This window comes from Aegilops tauschii, chromosome 3, assembly GCF_002575655.3.
Source record: "Aegilops tauschii subsp. strangulata cultivar AL8/78 chromosome 3, Aet v6.0, whole genome shotgun sequence".
NCBI lineage: Eukaryota > Viridiplantae > Streptophyta > Magnoliopsida > Poales > Poaceae > Aegilops > Aegilops tauschii.
In genome coordinates, this window is record NC_053037.3 from 89,439,607 (window position 1) to 89,458,278 (window position 18,672).

The window sequence follows — 18,672 nt, forward strand, 5'->3', positions numbered from 1 at the left end:
TGGGATCTGCCTTACTTCAAAGACCTCCTTTGCCCACACAACATTGACGTGATGCACACTGAGAAGAATATCGCCGAGGCACTTTTTGGTACATTGTTCGGCATAGATGGGAAGTCAAAGGACAATACTACGGCTAGAGTCGATCTGGAGGCGCTATGTGATAGGCCGTTACAAAACATGAAAGAACCGAAAGGAAAGCAGAACTGGACGAAGCCAAAGGCATGGTTTAATCTTGGAAGGCCACCTATGAGGGGAATTATCTTGTGGGTGAAAATGCAGTTGATGTTCCCCGATGGGTATGCAGCGAATCTAAAGAGGGGAGCAAGTCTTGATAAATTGAAGATATTTGGTCTCAAGAGTCATGATTGGCACATATGGATTGAGCGGGTAATGCTGGTGATGTTGCGTGGCTTCATCCCTGAGGATGAATGGCTAGTACTGGCAGAACTCAGCTATTTCTTCCGTGTTCTTTGTGCGAAAGAACTATCGCCTGGCGTGCTAGAAGAAATGGAAGAGTTGGCGCCGGAGTTGATCTGCAAGTTAGAGAAGATCTTTCCACCGGCCTTCTTTAATCCAATGCAGCATTTGATTATGCATCTCCCGACCGAGGCAAGATTGGGGGGCCCGTGCAAAATCATTGGTGCTACCCAACTGAGAGGATGCAGAAGACGCTTCGACAAAAATGTAAAAATAAACGTAGAATTGAAGCATCGATGGCTGAGGCATTCATCACTGAGGAGGCGGCAAACTTCGTGACAGCACACTACGAAGCCAAAAATCTTCATTTGCATAATCTGAAGCCTCGGTACAATGCTGACGAACCTCAAAAGGGTGGATCCAACCTCAGCCTACCCAAAGGGAATCTCGCACCAGCCAGTGGTTCGAAACCAGTATCTTTGGATAACGAAGAATGGCGGACCATTACGTTGTATATCTTCAACAACCTGACAGAAGTGCGGCCGTACATCGAGTAAGTTCTCGGTACATTGTTTCACAACTTCTATTTCCTTTGAACTGCTCTTATTCCTGGATATTTCATATAGTCGATACATCGCCATATTCTCGTATGGAGCGGTAATCCAAAAGGATTCCGTCGAAGAGTATGAGCTTCTCGCAAAGCAAGGAGGCGGCTATCCTGGTTTCATCTCTTGGTTCAAACAAACGGTAATTTCTATTAGACCATTTCATTACATTCGCTAATTTCTGCCTAATGCAACAATCCTTTCATATTAAACTTGTAGGCTAATTCAGAGTCTATGGACGCCGAATTGAGACAAGTCGCTAATGGTTTTGACTATAAGGTCCGTTCATTTGACAAATACGACATCAACGGGTATCGCTTTCGTACCTATGGCAAAGAGCTATCTATGGCCGACCGAAAGTCTACAAATTGTTGTGTATCTGCTATCGGCGAAGGAGGTACCAAGTATTATGGGAGAGTTGAAGCAATTTATGAACTTATATTCTATGGTGACAACCCACCGAATGTCGTACTCTTCAAATGTTATTGGTTTCAGCCGAAGGAGACTAGAAGGACTCATGAACATATAGGGCTAGTTGAAATCAAACAAAGCACCCATTTAGATGTTCCAGATGTCTATATTACGGCTCAACAGGTGACCCAAGTATTCTATCTACCGTGGGCCTGCCAAACTAATCCAAATCTGAAAGGTTGGGATGTCGTTTATGAAGTGCCGCCACGTGCTAGACTATCTCCCCCAAAGGAAGAGGATTATGAACCTCACATTAACCCAGACACATATGAAGGAGAATTCTTCCAAGAGACATGTCTTTCCAAAAAGTGTTTCAAGAACCGCTATACTTCACCCCAAAACATTGAAGTAGACAGCGACAGTGAATCCGACATCAACCCAGAGGAGGAACAAGAAGAGCCGGAACAAGAAGAGGTTACTGCTGCGGATGACCTGTCAATGCTTGACAGATTACGTCAAGGTGGCCTTCCACATGTTGATGCCACTGAACCCTATGAGCCCGTCATTGATTATAGTGATGATGATGATTATGCATTTATTGATGATAGTGATCGAGATTATTAGTAGTGTCAGGTATATAAATTTTTATGTTGTACTTGATGATGATACACTTAAGTGATATACATATTATTATTCATGTCGGTATTTTTTATGTTGTACTAATTTCGTTTACTCTTTGTCATGGCAGGTGTTGAAAGATGGTGGGCGCTGGTAAGTTTCTTCTAGTGTTTTGCTTAACAAATGCATAAAGACCTAGACTTAGCCTTATTTCCTCCAATATGCTTACCACAATAACCTAGAGTTAGCTTCTTTTCCTCCAAAATGACTTAATAAGCTTACTGACCTCCAAAACCATCCATTTTACCTAAGTTAGCTCTAAAACGATCTATACTTAGCTTTGTTTCCTCCAAAATGACCTAAGTTAGCTCTAGTATGCTTAGTTAACTAGGTTTGCTCAATAATGACATGTACTTAGCTTACTTATGTCAAAAATGGCATAATTAGCTTAGTTAGCTCATAAACAATCCATTTTACCTAAGTTAGCTCTAAAATGACCCATTATACCTTAGTTAGCTCATAAATGATCCATTTTACCCAAGTTAGCTCTAAAATGACCCATTTTACCTAGACTAACTCCAAAATGATCCATTTTACCTATGTTAGCTCTAAAATGACCCATTTTACCTAGGTTAGCTCCAAAATGACCCATCTTACCTAGGTTAGCTCCAAAATGATGCATTTTACCCAAGTTAGCTCTAAAATGACCCATTTTACCTAGATTAGCTCATAAACGATCCATTTCACCTAGGTTAGCTCACAAACGATCCATTTTACCTAGTTTAGCTCCAAAATGACCCATCACACCTAGGTTAGCTCTAAAATGATGCATTTTACCAAAGTTAGCTCATAAACGATCTATTTCACCTAGGTTAGCTCATAAACGATCCATTTCACCTAACTTAGCTCAAAAACGATCCATTTCACCTAGGTTAGCTCCAAAATGACCCATCTTACCTAGGTTAGCTCTAAAATGATGCAATATACCTAAGTTAGCTCATAAATGATCTATTTCACCTAGGTTAGCTCATAAACGATCCATTTCAACTAAGTTAGCTCATAAATGATCCATTTCACCTAAGTTAGCTCATAAATGGCATATACTTCTTCTTCTACTCACCTTTTTCTAACTTTCTTATTTGCCTTTTTGCAGATTTCATTCACTTCACGGAAGCTAGCTTGCTATGATGGAGTGCTTGTTTTTTCTTTCATTCTCCTCTAGTATTCTTCTAGCTTGCTATGATGGAACTTGCTATCTTGATGAAACTTTGCATTGTAATATGTATGGATGGAACAATGTGTATGTGCAACTTGTTATGTGTGAATGGATGGAACTATATATGTATGCACGATGAAACTTATGTGTTGGATATGTCATATGTTTGCTGTTAAATAGCCCTGTGAAATATATATATATATGTCATATATTTGCTGCGAAAATTGCTGGATTTAAAAAAACAGAAAAAGAGGCACCTTTGCCATCAGCCGCGGACGGCAAAGAAGCCACGCGGCGGCCACCTGTGCTCCCTGGGAGTTGACCCATTTGGTCAGTTTGCCTACAGCGGCGGACGACAAAGGCTTTGCCTACATTGGCAGACGGCAAAGGCTTGTCCCGCAATGACGTCCAGCTGACGTCATTCGGCGGACGGCAAAGGCCAGATGCTCTTTGCCGTCAGCGGCGGACGGCAAAGGCTGCCGTTAGCCGCCTAACGGACTAACAACACATTTATTGTCGTCGGCTTTCTTTGTCGTCAGCCGCTGATGGCAAAGGCCCCTTTGCCGTCCGCTTCAGAAAGCAGACGGCAAAGAAGCTCTTTACCGTAGCCTACTTTGCCGGAGCCTTTAGCCGTCCGCGGCAGACGGCAAAGGTCTTTGCCGTCCGCCATCCTTTCCTTTGCCGTCTGCCGCAGACGGCAAAGTAGCTGATTCCTGTATATACCCCCAAACCATCAGAGACGGAGCCAAAAACCTAATTCCACCGCCGCAACCTTCTATACCCGTGAGATCCCATCTTGGGGCCTTTTCCGGAGCTCCGCCGGAGGGGGCATCGATCACGGAGGGCTTCTACATCAACACCATAGCCTCTTCGATGATGTGTGAGTAGTTTATCTCAGACCTTCGGGTCCATAGTTATTAGCTAGATGGCTTCTTCTCTCTCTTTAGATCTCAATACAATGTTCTCCCCCTCTCTTGTGGAGATCTATTCAATGTAATCTTCTTTTGCGGTGTGTTTGTTGAGACCAATGAATTGTGGGTTTATGATCAAGTTTATCTATGAACAATATTTGAATCTTCTCTGAATTCTTTTATGTATGATTGGTTATCTTTGCAAGTCTCTTTGAATTATCAGTTTGGTTTGGCCTACTAGATTGATCTTTCTTGCAATGGGAGAAGTGCTTAGCTTTGGGTTCAATCTTGCGGTGTCCTTTCCCAGTGACAGTAGGGGCAGCAAGGCACGTATTTTATTGTTGCCATCGAGGATAACAAGATGGGGTTTATATCATATTGCATGAGTTTATCCCTCTACATCATGTCATCTTACTTAAAGCGTTACTCTGTTCTTTTGAACTTAATACTCTAGATGCATGCTGGATAGCGGTCGATGTGTGGAGTAATAGTAGTAGATGCAGGCAGGAGTCGGTCTACTTGTCTCAGACGTGATGCCTATATACATGATCATACCTAGATATTCTCATAACTATGCTCAATTATGTCAATTGCTCAACAGTAATTCGTTTACCCACCGTAATACTTATGCTCTCGAGAGAAGCCACTAGTGAAACCTATGGCCCCCGGGTCTATTTTCCATCATATTAATCTTCCAACACTTAGCTATTTCTATTGCATTTTATTTTAATTTGCATCTTTATCATAAAAATACCAAAAATATTATCTTATCATATCTATCAGATCTCACTTTCGTAAGTGACCGTGAAGGGATTGCCAACCCCTTTATTGCGTTGGTTGCGAGGATTTTATTTGTTTGTGTAGGTGCGAGGGACTCGTGCGTGGCCTCCTACTGGATTGATACCTTGGTTCTCAAAAACTGAGGGAAATACTTACGTTGCTTTACTGCATCACCCTGTCCTCTTCAAGGGAAAACCAACGCAGTGCTCAAGAGATAGCAAGAAGGATTTCTGGCGCCGTTGCCAGGGAGGCCTACACCAAGTCAAGTCAAGATTTGACTCCCAACAACGAGCCATTTCTAGCGCCGTTGCCGGGGAGTCTACGCAAAAGTCAACATACCAAGTACCCATCACAAACCCTTATCTCCTGCATTACATTATTTGCCATGTGCCTCTCGTTTTCCTCTCCCCCACTTCACCCTTGCCGTTTTATTCGCCCTCTCTTTTCCGTTCACCTCTTTTTCGCGTGCTTCTTGTATGCTCGTGTGTTGGATTGCTTGCTTGTCGTTATGGCTAGTCCCCTATCTTCTCCGTTGTCTCCCGAAAATGAAGTTCTTAATTTCAAGCAAAGGGAAGGAGAAAATCTAAAAGATGCTTGGTACAGAATTTGCAATGCGCAAAATAGATCTACTAGGAAGCAATCTACTTCCGTTCTTCTTCACAATTTTTATGTAGGCATCACTCCTTGGAATAGATGCATTCTTACCATTACCGGAGGGAATTTCTTGGGTAGCCATACTGTTGATTCTTATAATGCTATGATAGATTTGTTTGGCTCACCCCCTCTTTTGGTTAATGGAACTATGTTAACTTTGGAGCATGTAATGCAAAGACTTGAAATTATTGAAAATAAAGTTGCTACCGTAGAGTTAATTGAAAATTTGGATAAAAAGATCCACAACCAAATTACCCAATATGGATCTAAAGTAGGAGTCACTTTGAAAAATATTAAGGAGAAGGAACCCATAGTTAATGAGAGAATAAATCAGTATTCCACTAGAATTGGTAAACTTGAGGGTATCATTACCAACTTGGGAACCGCTTTTTCTTCTGTAAAGAATACTCCAAGTCCCCCAACTAAAATTGCCAAGCTTATGTATGTTCCTAAAAATAAGGGTGAATCCTCTAGCAAGGAAACTGCGGATCTCAAATCTATAAGTATTTATCCCAATCTTTTTGCTATCATTAAGGAACCATTTACTACAAATGAATTTTTCGATTTTGTGCCTAGAAGTTTGATAATTAATAAAAAGAAAGAAACTCCTAAGGGTGATAGATGTCTCATTAAAGAATTGCCTACCAAAGATGGCAATACCTAGATCTATCCTTGTTGTTATGCCTAGCTAGGGGCGTTAAACAATAGCGCTAGTTGGGAGGCAACCCAATTTTATTTTTAGTTTTTTGCTTTTTGCTTCTGTTTAGGAATAAATATTTGATCTAGCCTCTGGTTAGATTTTTTTTATGTTTTAATTAGTGTTTGTGCCAAGTTAAACCTATAGGATCTTCTTGGATGATAGTTATTTGATCTTGCTGAAAATTCCAGAAACTTTCTGTTCACGAAAACAATTGTTAAAATCACCAGAATGTGATAAAATATTGATTCCAATTGCAGTAGATCAATAAACAAATTATCTAGGTCGTCGTATTTTGGTAGAATTTTTGGAGTTCCAGAAGTTTGCGTTAGCTACAGATTACTACAGATTGTTCTGTTTTTGACAGATTCTGTTTCTCGTGTGTTGTTTGCTTATTTTGATGAATCTATGGCTAGTAAAAGAGTTTATAAACCATAGAGAAGTTGGAATACAGTAGGTTTAACACCAATATAAATAAAGAATGAGTTCATTACAGTACCTTGAAGTGGTGTTCTGCTTTCTTTCGCTAACGGAGCTCACGAGATTTTCTGTTAAGTTTTGTGTTGTGAAGTTTTCAAGTTTTGGGTAAAGATTTGATGGATTATGGAACAAGGATTAGCAAGAGCCTAAGCTTGGGGATGCCCAAGTCACCCCAAGGTAAAATTCAAGGATAACCAAAAGCCTAAGCTTGGGGATGCCCCGGAAGGCATCCCCTCTTTCGTCTACCTCCATCGGTAACTTTACTTGGAGCTATATTTTTATTCACCACATGATATGTGTTTTGCTTGGAGCGTCTTGTATTATTTGAGTCTTTGTTTTGTTAGTTTACCACAATCATCCTTGCTGTGCACACCTTTTGAGAGAGACACACATGATTCAGAAATTGTTAGAATACTCTATGTGCTTCACTTATATCTTTTGAGTTATATAGTTTTTGCTCTAGTGCTTCACTTATATCTTTTAGAGCACGGTGGTGGTTTTGTTTTATAGAAACTATTGTTCTCTCATGCTTCACTTAGATTATTTTGAGAGTCCTACAAAACAGCGTGGTAATTTGCTTTAATTATGATAGGCATTCAAGATTAGTAAAAAAAATCTTATGAGTGTGTTGAATACTATGAGAAGTTTGATACTTAATAATTGTTTTGAGATATGGAGATGGTGATATTAGAGTCATGCTAGTTGAGTAGTTTTGAATTTGAGAAATACTTGTGTTAAAGTTTGTGATTCCCGTAGCATGCACGTATGGTGAACCGTTATGTGATGAAGTCGGAGCATGATTTATTTATTGATTGTCTTCCTTATGAGTGGCGGTCGGGGACGAGCGATGGTCTTTTCCTACCAATCTATCCCCCTAGGAGCATGCGCGTAATACTTTGTTTCGATAACTAATAGATTTTTGCAATAAGTATATGAGTTCTTTATGACTAATGTTGAGTCCATGGATTATACGCACTCTCTTCCTTCCACCATTGCTAGCCTCTCTAATACCGCGCACTTTTCGCCGGTATCATACACCCACCATATACCTTCCTCAAAACAGCCACCATACCTACCTACCATGGCATTTCCATAGCCATTCCGAGATATATTGCCATGCAACTTACCACCATTCAGTTTATTATGACACGCTCCATCATTGTCATATTGCTTTGCATGATCATGTAGTTGACATCGTATTTGTGGCAAAGCCACTGTTCATAATTCTTTCATACATGTCACTCTTGATTCATTCCCGATACACCGCCAGAGGCATTCACATAGAGTCATATTTTGTTCTAAGTATTCAGTTGTAATTGTTGAGTTGTAAGTAAATAAAAGTGTGATGATCATCATTTTAGAGTATTGTCCCAAGTGAGGAAAGGATGATGGAGACTATGATTCCCCCACAAGTCGGGATGAGACTCCGGACTAAATAAAAAAAGAGGCCATAAAAAGAGAGAAAAAGGCCCAAATAAAAAAATTAAAAAAAAATGAGAGAAAAAGAGAGAAGGGACAATGTTACTATCCTTTTACCACACTTGTGCTTCAAAGTAGCACCATGATCTTCATGATAGAGAGTCTCCTATGATATCACTTTCATATACTAGTGGGAAATTTTTCATTATAGAACTTGGCTTGTATATTCCAATGATGGGCTTCCTCAAAATGCCCTAGGTCTTCGTGAGCAAGCGAGTTGGATGCACACCCACTTAGTTTCTTTTGTTGAGCTTTCATATACTTATAGCTCTAGTGCATCCATTGCATGGCAATCCCTACTCACTCACACTGATATCTATTAATGGGCATCTCCATAGCCCGTTGATACGCCTAGTTGATGTGAGACTATCTTCTCCTTTTTTGTCTTCTCCACAACCACCATTCTATTCCACATATAGTGCTATGTCCATGGCTCATGCTCATGTATTGCGTGAAGATTGAAAAAGTTTGAGAACACCAAAAGTATGAAACAATTGCTTGGCTTGTCATCGGCGTTGTGCATGATTAAATACTTTGTGTGATGGAGATAGAGCATAGCCAGACTATATGATTTTGTAGGGATAACTTTCTTTGGCCATGTTATTTTGAGAGGACATGATTGCTTTGTTAGTATGCTTGAAGTATTATTTTTCTTATGTCAATATTAAACTTTTATCTTGAATCTTTCGGATCTGAATATTCATGCCACAATTAAGAGAATTACATTGAAAATTATGCTAAGTAGCATTCCACATCAAAAATTCTGTTTTTATCATTTACCTACTCGAGGACGAGCAGGAATTAAGCTTGGGGATGCTTGATACGTCTCCAACGTATCTATAAGTTTTGATTGTTCCATGCTATTATATATTCTGTTTTGGATGATTAATGGGCTTTATTATACACTTTTATATTATTTTGGGGACTAACCTATTAACCGGAGGCCTAGCCTGAATTGCTGTTTTTTGCCTATTTCAGTGTTTCGAAGGAAAAGGATATCAAACGGAGTCCAAACGGAATGAAACCTTCGGGAACGTGATTTTCGGAACAAATGTGATCCAGAGGACTTGGAGTGGACGTCAAGCAACCAACGAGGAAGCCACGAGGCAGGGGGCGCGCCCTCCACCCTCGTGGGCCCCTCGTGGCTCCACCGACCTACTTCTTCCTCCTATATATACCTACGTACCCCCAAACCATCAGAGACGGATCCAAAATCCTAATTCCACCGCCGCAACCTTCTGTACCCGTGAGATCCCATCTTGGGGCCTTTTCCGGAGCTCCGCCGGAGGGGGCATCAATCACGGAGGGCTTACGTCAACACCATAGCCTCTCCGATGATGTGTGAGTAGTTTACCTCAGACCTTCGGGTCCAAAGTTATTAGCTAGATGGCTTCTCTCTCTTTGGATCTCAATACAATGTTCTCCCCCTCTTTTGTGGAGATCTATTCGATGTAATCTTCTTTTGCGGTGTGTTTGCTGAGACCAATGAATTGTGGGTTTATGATCAAGTTTATCTATGAACAATATTTGAATCTTCTCTGAATTCTTTTATGTATGATTGGTTATCTTTGCAAGTCTCTTCGAATTATCAGTTTGGTTTGGCCTACTAGATTGATCTTTCTTGCAATGGAAGAAGTGCTTAGCTTTGGGTTCAATCTTGCGGTGTCCTTTCCCAGTGACAGTAGGGGCAGCAAGGCACGTATTGTATTGTTGCCATCGAGGATAACAAGATGGGGTTTATATCATATTGCATGAGTTTATCCCTCTACATCATGTCATCTTACTTAAAGCGTTACTCTGTTCTTTCGAACTTAATACTCTAGATGCATGCTGGATAGCGGTCGATGTGTGGAGTAACAGTAGTAGATGCAGGCAGGAGTCGGTCTACTTGTCTCGGACGTGATGCCTATATACATGATCATACCTAGATATTCTCATAACTATGCTCAATTATGTCAATTGCTCAACAGTAATTTGTTTACCCACCGTAATACTTATGCTCTCGAGAGAAGCCACTAGTGAAGCCTATGGCCCCCGGGTCTATTTTCCATCATATTAATCTTCCAACACTTAGCTATTTTTATTGCCTTTTATTTTACTTTGCATCTTTATCATAAAAATACCAAAAATATTATCTTATCATATCTATCAGATCTCACTTTCGTAAGTGACCATGAAGGGATTGACAACCCCTTTATTGCGTTGGTTGCCAGGATTTTATTTGTTTGTGTAGGTGCGAGGGACTCGTGTGTGGCCTCCTACTGGATTGATACCTTGGTTCTTAAAAATTGAGGGAAATACTTACGCTGCTTTACTGCATCACCCTTTCCTCTTCAAGGGAAAACCAACGCAGTGCTCAAGAGGTAGCAGCTACAAGCCTGCTTGCTTGGGTTGCTCTCTTCACAAGCATAGAACGACGGTGGCCACACCGCTGGTCACATATCCGGCCTGATCCCGCAGCTGGGGGAAGGGAACAATGTTCTGCGTAGACGCAGTCGACATCGGCGAGGGAGAAAATCCACAGTCGGTGCGTCCGAATCGGGGGTCACCGCGGTATGGGCCGATGCCGCGTCCCAACCGCCCTTCTAGCTACAGCCCGATGTCCCAGGTAGTCCATCTTCCTTTTGGAGCCGAATTGCTCCACTGCCGCATCTCCCCACGTAGCTCCATCTCCATGTCGATCTTTCTCTACTTCTACCGGCTTCTACTTGTGATGAGTTTATGTCTCATGAACTAGTGCCAGTACTATTATTATAATCACACTTCTTCAATATCTTTGCCATCAGGGATGCTCAGCTCGATTTTAGTGGAACTGCACAAAAGCATCGTATGATCCGAGGGTGCCAGCCATCTTTCCTTCGACAGGTTCTACCTGGCCAGGAAATTAAATCTTGTTTAGGGTTTAGGGTTTAAGTCGTAGTGACCCCATCAGTAGTTTTTCTTTCGTACACGCTCTCACAACTTTTGTCTTTAGTTGTGAAGTAAATATTGCCTATAATCTGTGAATCATTGAGATGCATCAGCATGCATGTTAGTTTTCCTTTGTATTTGATGGAATGTTGTAACGGGGCAACCTTGGAGTAGGAATGAAAATAGAGTGGAAAGTTTCCGTTTTTCCGGAGAAAAAATGGAAACGGAGAGAAACCAACATTCCGTTTCATTGGATCGCGCCATCGAGCAAAACCAACGTTTAAATCACGTCTGTCGCGTTCGTGTCTCACCCTCCTCCACGGCTCGACCCCACACGGTCGCTCGACATGCCACTCACCACAAACCGAGTATACGATAACTTTCCGCCTGCTTGTCCATGGATCGTGGGAGTACTAGTGCTACTGGAAGAGATTGACGAGTTGGGGGAGGACAGCTAGCTGTAGCACGGACTCCCAAGAACTTTTTACATGCATGTTGTGGCCGGCTATTGCGACCTTTGAACGTGGAGCAGTCGCATGCACCAGGAAGCGGCGCGGGCAACACTCTCTCGGCCGGCGCGCCGCTTCAATGCCGGCGCCAGTGAGAGGTCGCGTCCGCTCTGGTCGGGCATGAATGCGGCACTGACCATTTCGGGCGGGAAGCACGCGCGCGTGATGAAGAGGGTTCGGGTTGGTCAGGAGCGGCCGTGGCAGTGGTCCGGACGCCCGCAAACAAGAGATGTTGTACGTTAATATTGCCGCGTATATAATTAACAACGTAAATAATGTGCCAGTTGGACAAATATGATTGGAGATGGAGATGGAAATGGAATTTTACGTAAACACGGATATGCATGTCTATGTCTATGTGTGTGTGCGCGACGACTTTCGCGACCTGGAAGCGGGGGCGTGTTTTTGGTCGAGTTTTCTTTCTTGGTACGTTAAAAAATTGTCCGCCAGTTTTCATTTCTTTTTTCCGAGAACGCGCGTATTCTATTTAAAACCACTGCTATGGAGAGATTGTTTTACTCCATTATAGCCTCTTGTTTGATAGAGTTTCTCGCGTCTCGCTCTCTCACCCTCTCCATATCAAAACAAGATGACAGTGTCCACACTATCTCTCTCCTCACCGGTGGTCACAGATCCGGCCGAATCCCGTCCGCTGCGGGAGGTGAGGAGGTGCAGCGTTGACGTTGTCGCCGTCGGCGATGGAGGAAGCCGATGTGCGCCGTCCTCTCAGAGCCGGCGCTGGCGCGGATGAAGGTCCTCCGTGCCCTTGTTCGCTGCCGTCGTGTGGGAAGATCCCGCCCGCCCGCCTAAGCGACATCTCGCCCACCTGAGGTATAAGTTCTTGTACTGGTCCAGCTCCCCAGGTCGTTGCATGCGGGTTTTCTTCTATGCGACTACTCCCCAGCTCCCCATGTATAGTAGCTAGGGTTCGTCGGCTGGTCCAACATCACCTACTATTATAGAGGAAATGCCACTCGAAAAGTTGTCCTGATTTATGCCTCGGTGGAGGTATACATGTTGTTTTGACAAAAAGTACATGGTGGTTGTGCGGTCATTGTCCATATGCTCCTATTGCTGCTGCTAATCTAATACTATCACTGGTTAAATGAAGAGATGTTTTTTTCTCGGGTATCCTGGTTTAGTTCCCATCAATATAATCATGATGCTTTTGTTTGTTGGTGTACTTTTCATAATTCTTATTGACAATTGAGATGTCGTTGTTAATCTTGTAAAACAAAGTAACAACACTATATCCCTTTTTTATATTTTTGAAAACAGCGATGCATATCTCCATACCCGGGCATGTCTTCCTCAATTTTAGTGGAACTGCACAAAATTGGATGGCCATTGTTGTTTCGCCTCACTGTCCTCTGCCACGTGGTTCTTCCTTCCTCGAGCTTGACTACTGAGAACAAACAGACCACAGTGAGGATTTGTCGAACTTCATAGGTGCCTCACCCAAACTTGATGCCAAATGGATGATGCATCACCACGATGACCTATCGATGCTCATGGTTGCGCCTCATGGTTGCGTCGGCTGGTGAAGCTGATCGATTTTCAATGAAAAACAAGTTGTCTTCCATCAGTCCTCTTTGCTTGTTACCCACAAAGATGATATCCTTCGTCAGTTCACCTTGGTTGCGTTGGAGACGCAGTCGTCTTTCACGTTGGTGCAATTTTATCACACAATTGGCTATGAACCAAATGTTTCCTCGAAGAAGGATCGACGTTGGTACTAAGAGCATAAGTTTTGTATTGATTTCTAAGCCTTCTCACAACTTTGTCTCCAGCTCCCCTGTAATTTTATTTGTCCAGCTATTAACTTTGATTAAAAAAATAGTGTGGACTAAAAACCCGGATGGACGTAGTAGCCCTCCATTTTTATTTACTCCGCATATTAGATTTGACTGAAGTCAAACTTTGTAAAGTTTGACCAAGTTTAGGCCGAACACAACAAACCATAATTATTAGAGAGGGCAAACTGTACATACTCTCAAACCTTTCCGATAATTGAACTTAAAATTCTTTATTTGTACACACTCTCACACGTTTCTGATAATTTGGCGCATGTGTGGTTGTTCACTTAAGGGAGGGTAGTGTACCGCACGTGAAGGACAGGAAGTGCGACCAGGACGCGTGGATCGTTAGTTCATCGGAAGTACTCCCTCCGTTCCTAAATATTTGCCTTTCAAGTGGTTTGCAATGAACTACCACATACGGATGTATATAGACATTTTTTACAGTGTAGATTCACTCATTTTGCTCCATATGTAGTCATTTGTTGAAATCTCTAGAAAGACAAATATTTAGGAATAGAGGGAGTAGTAGTTTTCTTCACTGGTACGTCAAATAAAGAGTTTCGTTTCATACTTACACAATTTAAAACGATTTTTATGGAGAGAATAAGAAAACCACCCCACTATATATTAGTCGTATACATGAGTACTATATGGACGCAGCTTCATTGACTTTAGTGCACCTGCCTTTGGGTTTATGACAGGTGGGCCCAAAATGTGGCTGGTCCACCTGTCATACTGCCAAAAGCAGGTGCAGTTAAGGCACCGGAGCTCAGTCCGTACTACAGTATATATATAAGCTGGAGCCTCAGCGCTTGTTCGCTAGGGTTTGCACTCTCCACACTCTCGCCGCACTACATATATATATATACACGCTGGAGGCTCAGCGTTCCTTTACTAGGGTTTGCTATATTCACTGTCTCTCACCCTCTTCACCAGATCTAAACAAGACTGCGTTGTGGCCTCTGTCTCTCTCACCCCCTCACAGCTGGCGAAGGAGGCGTCTGGATCCCGTCGCACTGGGAAGGGGAGGAGGTGCAGTGTTCACTCTATCGCCTTCGGCGAGGGAGGCAATCCACTACCGGTTGCACTTTTCTCTTTCACCCAGCGCCTATGCGGGAGGGCCACCGACCCCTTCTTCCTCGCTGTTGTACATAGTGTGGGCAGATCCGACCTCCCGCCGCACGCCTTGCCACATCCCAACGACCCTAAGGTATAAGTTTCTTTGAAACCGTCATTGGTCTAGCTGCATGCTGATCTTTTTCGATTCTGTAGTCGAATCTAGGTCTTGGTTCAAAGAGGAAAGAAGGGTGCGGTGGGGTGGAGCATGAATCTAGGATGTGGTTCAATGAGGAAAGGAGGGAGGGAAAGTAGTATAGACTAGCTATCCAGCCGCTTTGTTGGTCGAAAAGGGAAAAAGGGGGTAACCCAGTACACACATCTGTAAGGAACCAAACTCTTTGTTGAAAAGGGAAAGAAACTGGGGGGTCGGGTAGTTTGTGCAGGACTAGATTTGCTGCCCTCACATCGGAAAAAGTTTCAAAGAGAACAAATATGGGACCAACGCAGATATGCTGCTTGGCTACATACTCTGCATCACCCATTTATACGTGTGGACGCACATGGTGCCGGCATGTCCCATGTCCCATCCACATGATCGTGCAGTGTGTTTTGAGATGTTGTGCTACTTGTATTGGTACTGTTTTAAATAAATGTTGAATTGAAGCTATTGTATTTTAAGCAATGCCACTCTCAGAATTAACTACTGAACTATTTTAAGAGAATTTCTCTGTTAATATGAATCAATGCAATCGTTTAGAAATGCTACTGTCCTATACTTTGTTTTCCATCAAGATAAGGTAGATGCTTCTTTTTGTGGCCGCATGTTTCACCCTTCTTTATTGGCAGTAATTGTTTCCTTTTTTGCCTCTGTTAAATCAGGGATATCTATTCAACTTGTTGCTATAGCAAACTTAAATGTCACACCAGCGACTTTACTTGATTTCAGAGTAACTGCACAAAACGAGATTGGATTTCCTATTCGTGTTGGCAGATTCGTACGTGATCTTGTGTGTGTCATGACAGGTTGGTACTTGCCTTCATCCACATGATCGTGCAGTGTGTTTTGAGATGTTGTGCTACTTGTATTGGTACTGTTTTAAATAAATGTTGAATTGAAGCTATTGTATTGCTGTCTTTTCCCATTAAGTAGTGAACAAAAATGGGACCAACCCAGACATTATGCTTGTTGCTTTATTACAACAAACTCTGCACCACCCCCTTTATAAGTAGATGGAAGCACATGTTGTTGTTGCGCCCACTCTCCCTGGAACTGTTTATGCTTTTTGTTAATCTAATGCCGCTGGTAAAATTAAGCAATGCCACTCTCAGAATTAACTACTGAATCTTATTTTAAAACTGCAACACTTGTTAGGGATTGGCGGGATTACCATTTTTGTGGCCGCATGTTTCATCCCCCTTTATTGGCCAGTAATTGATTCCTTTTTTGCCTATGTTAAAACAGGGATATCTATTCAACTTATTGCTATTGTGACATTTTGCTTCGCTTAATTTTGGTGGAACTGCACAAAATGAGACCGGATTTCCATATATGTGTTGAGATCTCTCTGAGGTCTTCCTCACGAGTTATTTCAAATCTTGGTCTTGAAAGGTCAGTACCGACTTCCCTCAGAATTAACTACTGAATCTTAGTTCAAAACTGCAACACTTGTTAGGGATCGGCGGGAGTACCATTTCTGTTAGGGATCGGCCGAGTACATGTTTAAGAAATGTATTGTTTAGATAATGTCTATGTTATTATATATCAGTTACAGTGTTTTACAAATGGTACTATCCTGCTTTGTAGTTCTTTCTACATGTTTAACCAAGGTATTGTTAAGATAATGTCTCTGTTAAAATGAATCAGTCGCATTGTTTTAGGAATGATACTTTTCTGCTTTGTCGTTCTTTATACATGTTGAAACAAGGCATTGTTAAGATAATGTCTCAGTTAATATGAATGAATCACACTGATTGAGAATTGCTACTCTCCTGCTTTGTTTCCCATTAAGATAAGGTAGATCAGTAGATGTTTTTCTTCTGGGAGTACAAGTCATCAACCGTTATTTCTCGGTAATTGTTTTCCTTATACCTTTTGTTGCTTATAGGGATACCAAAATTAATGCTCGGTTTTATTCCGACTTTGATTTTAGTTGAACTGCACAAAAGGAGCCAATGTGTCTAAGGCAAACTGCTGCATTAGTGGGTCCAGTTGGTCTTACCACTTTGCAGAAAGAAGCAGCCACTGTTTGTGCTAGATTATACAAGGAATGATCGAGAAGCTTTATAGAGTATTAGTAGACGCTGGTGACATGACTAGTCTGCAGAGAGCATAGGAAACTCTACAACACGTGGAGTGCACTGGGCAAAAAGTGCCCAAACAAGTATAGGAAGCCACGACAGGACTCCAAATCTGTCAATGTCATTCTAAGCAACAATGATGGGGCATCTGGGTATGGTAATCTGTTTACCGTACTTTCAGTTCGTTAGTCCACCGATTGATGGGTTGACATTGGGGCCAACATTCATGTGTGTGCTGATGTGTCTTTGTTTTCTGGCAGCATATAAATACGAAATCCACAAGGATGCTCATCTTGATTTTAGTGGAACTGCACAAAATGTTTAGATGGTTCGTGTCCTCCATAATAATACTTCATCATGCACAATACATCGAATGGTTCTCTAATCATTCGTCGTCACCTTGAGCCACTGGACTATCAGATGACAAACTGATGACAAACCCTACCTGTTCCACAATCATAGGCATTACATATTTTGAATGGGAAAAGCTTGTCAAAGTTGACATTAGTTTAATATATTAGAATTGGAAAACCTTGTCAATTTTTGCTCATTGATGTTAGCCAGAAGACATGCATTTGATATTTTTGAGTGGGACGCCCTTTGCTGTGAGCAACGTCGATCGTTTTTTCCTATTCCTGTCTTCAGTTCAGAAGTAAATATTTACTTTACTAAGATACATAGTCACATGAATGTTGACTTATGTAAGATATTTTAAGAGTTTGTTCTGAATATTGTCTATGTAATGCCAGGCCTTGTGTTTGATTGCAAAGTTGAGCTTGGAATATTGTGGCATGCGGCATCACGAGCTGTTCACCGTGTCTCCTGCGAATAATGCTTCGTATTGTTTTGCATGTCGATCTAATGCCAGTGATTTGCTTGTTAGGAAGATCATCCTCTTTTGTTGTTTCCGTGCTTAAGAAGTTCATTGTCTTATGTTTCATTCATAGCCTATACGACAAGTCGGGTAGGTTAGACGTGAAACCATATGATCTTCCGACCAACTCATCATCTTAGGCCGTGATTGGATCATCGTTTTCCAACCAAAAAACTGACGCTTGTAAATAAAAGCAGATGGTCTCGGACGAAGCGCTTGGTTGGTCGATTTTGACTAGTAAAATATACACCGGTCTCTCAAAATTACACGCCTAACCCGCCGGTTTTACTTACACACCTCGGGCCCTCGGTTTCATTGCGCTTGTATTTTACGCGTTGTTTCCGATGATGAGTAAATTACACTTGTATCTTAATACAGGTGTGAAATAAACCAGAGCTCCCAAGCGTGGCCTTACCGTTTCATGCCGTTTCAGTCTCTCGAAGGTGCTCATAGGTGTCCGATGATCCTGGCTTCCTGAATGAGCAGCGGGCGCTGTATCAGACCATCCGTAGGGCCCGCGAGGCCCTCTCCATCGTCCTTCGAGTTGTTGCGCTCGCCGTGGCGCCGAGCATTGTTAACATGGTCAATGAACATGAGGATTCAGGAGATGACTTTATTTTGACTGGTTGACAGTAGGGACCCACTAGGGCCATAGCCGTACGTACGCAAGTGCCTCCTTATTATGTACAACTATATTTTTTTTGCTTCCTCCTGGTTTCCTGACATCACTGTCTCACACCATTGTCAACCTATGTAGTCAATATAAACGAGAGAATTGCACAAGGTGCGGCCGACAGCTGGGACCAAGCAGCTCGAGCAGTATTTATGTTTTTGAGGCGTGAGCACTCCAGAGTTTTTCTTGGCGATGTTTTCGTTGTTGTTCAGAGGAGAGCAGGATATTAACTGGGCGGGCTGTGGCCCGTCTAGCCCAGGACAAATATCCAGCCCAGATATT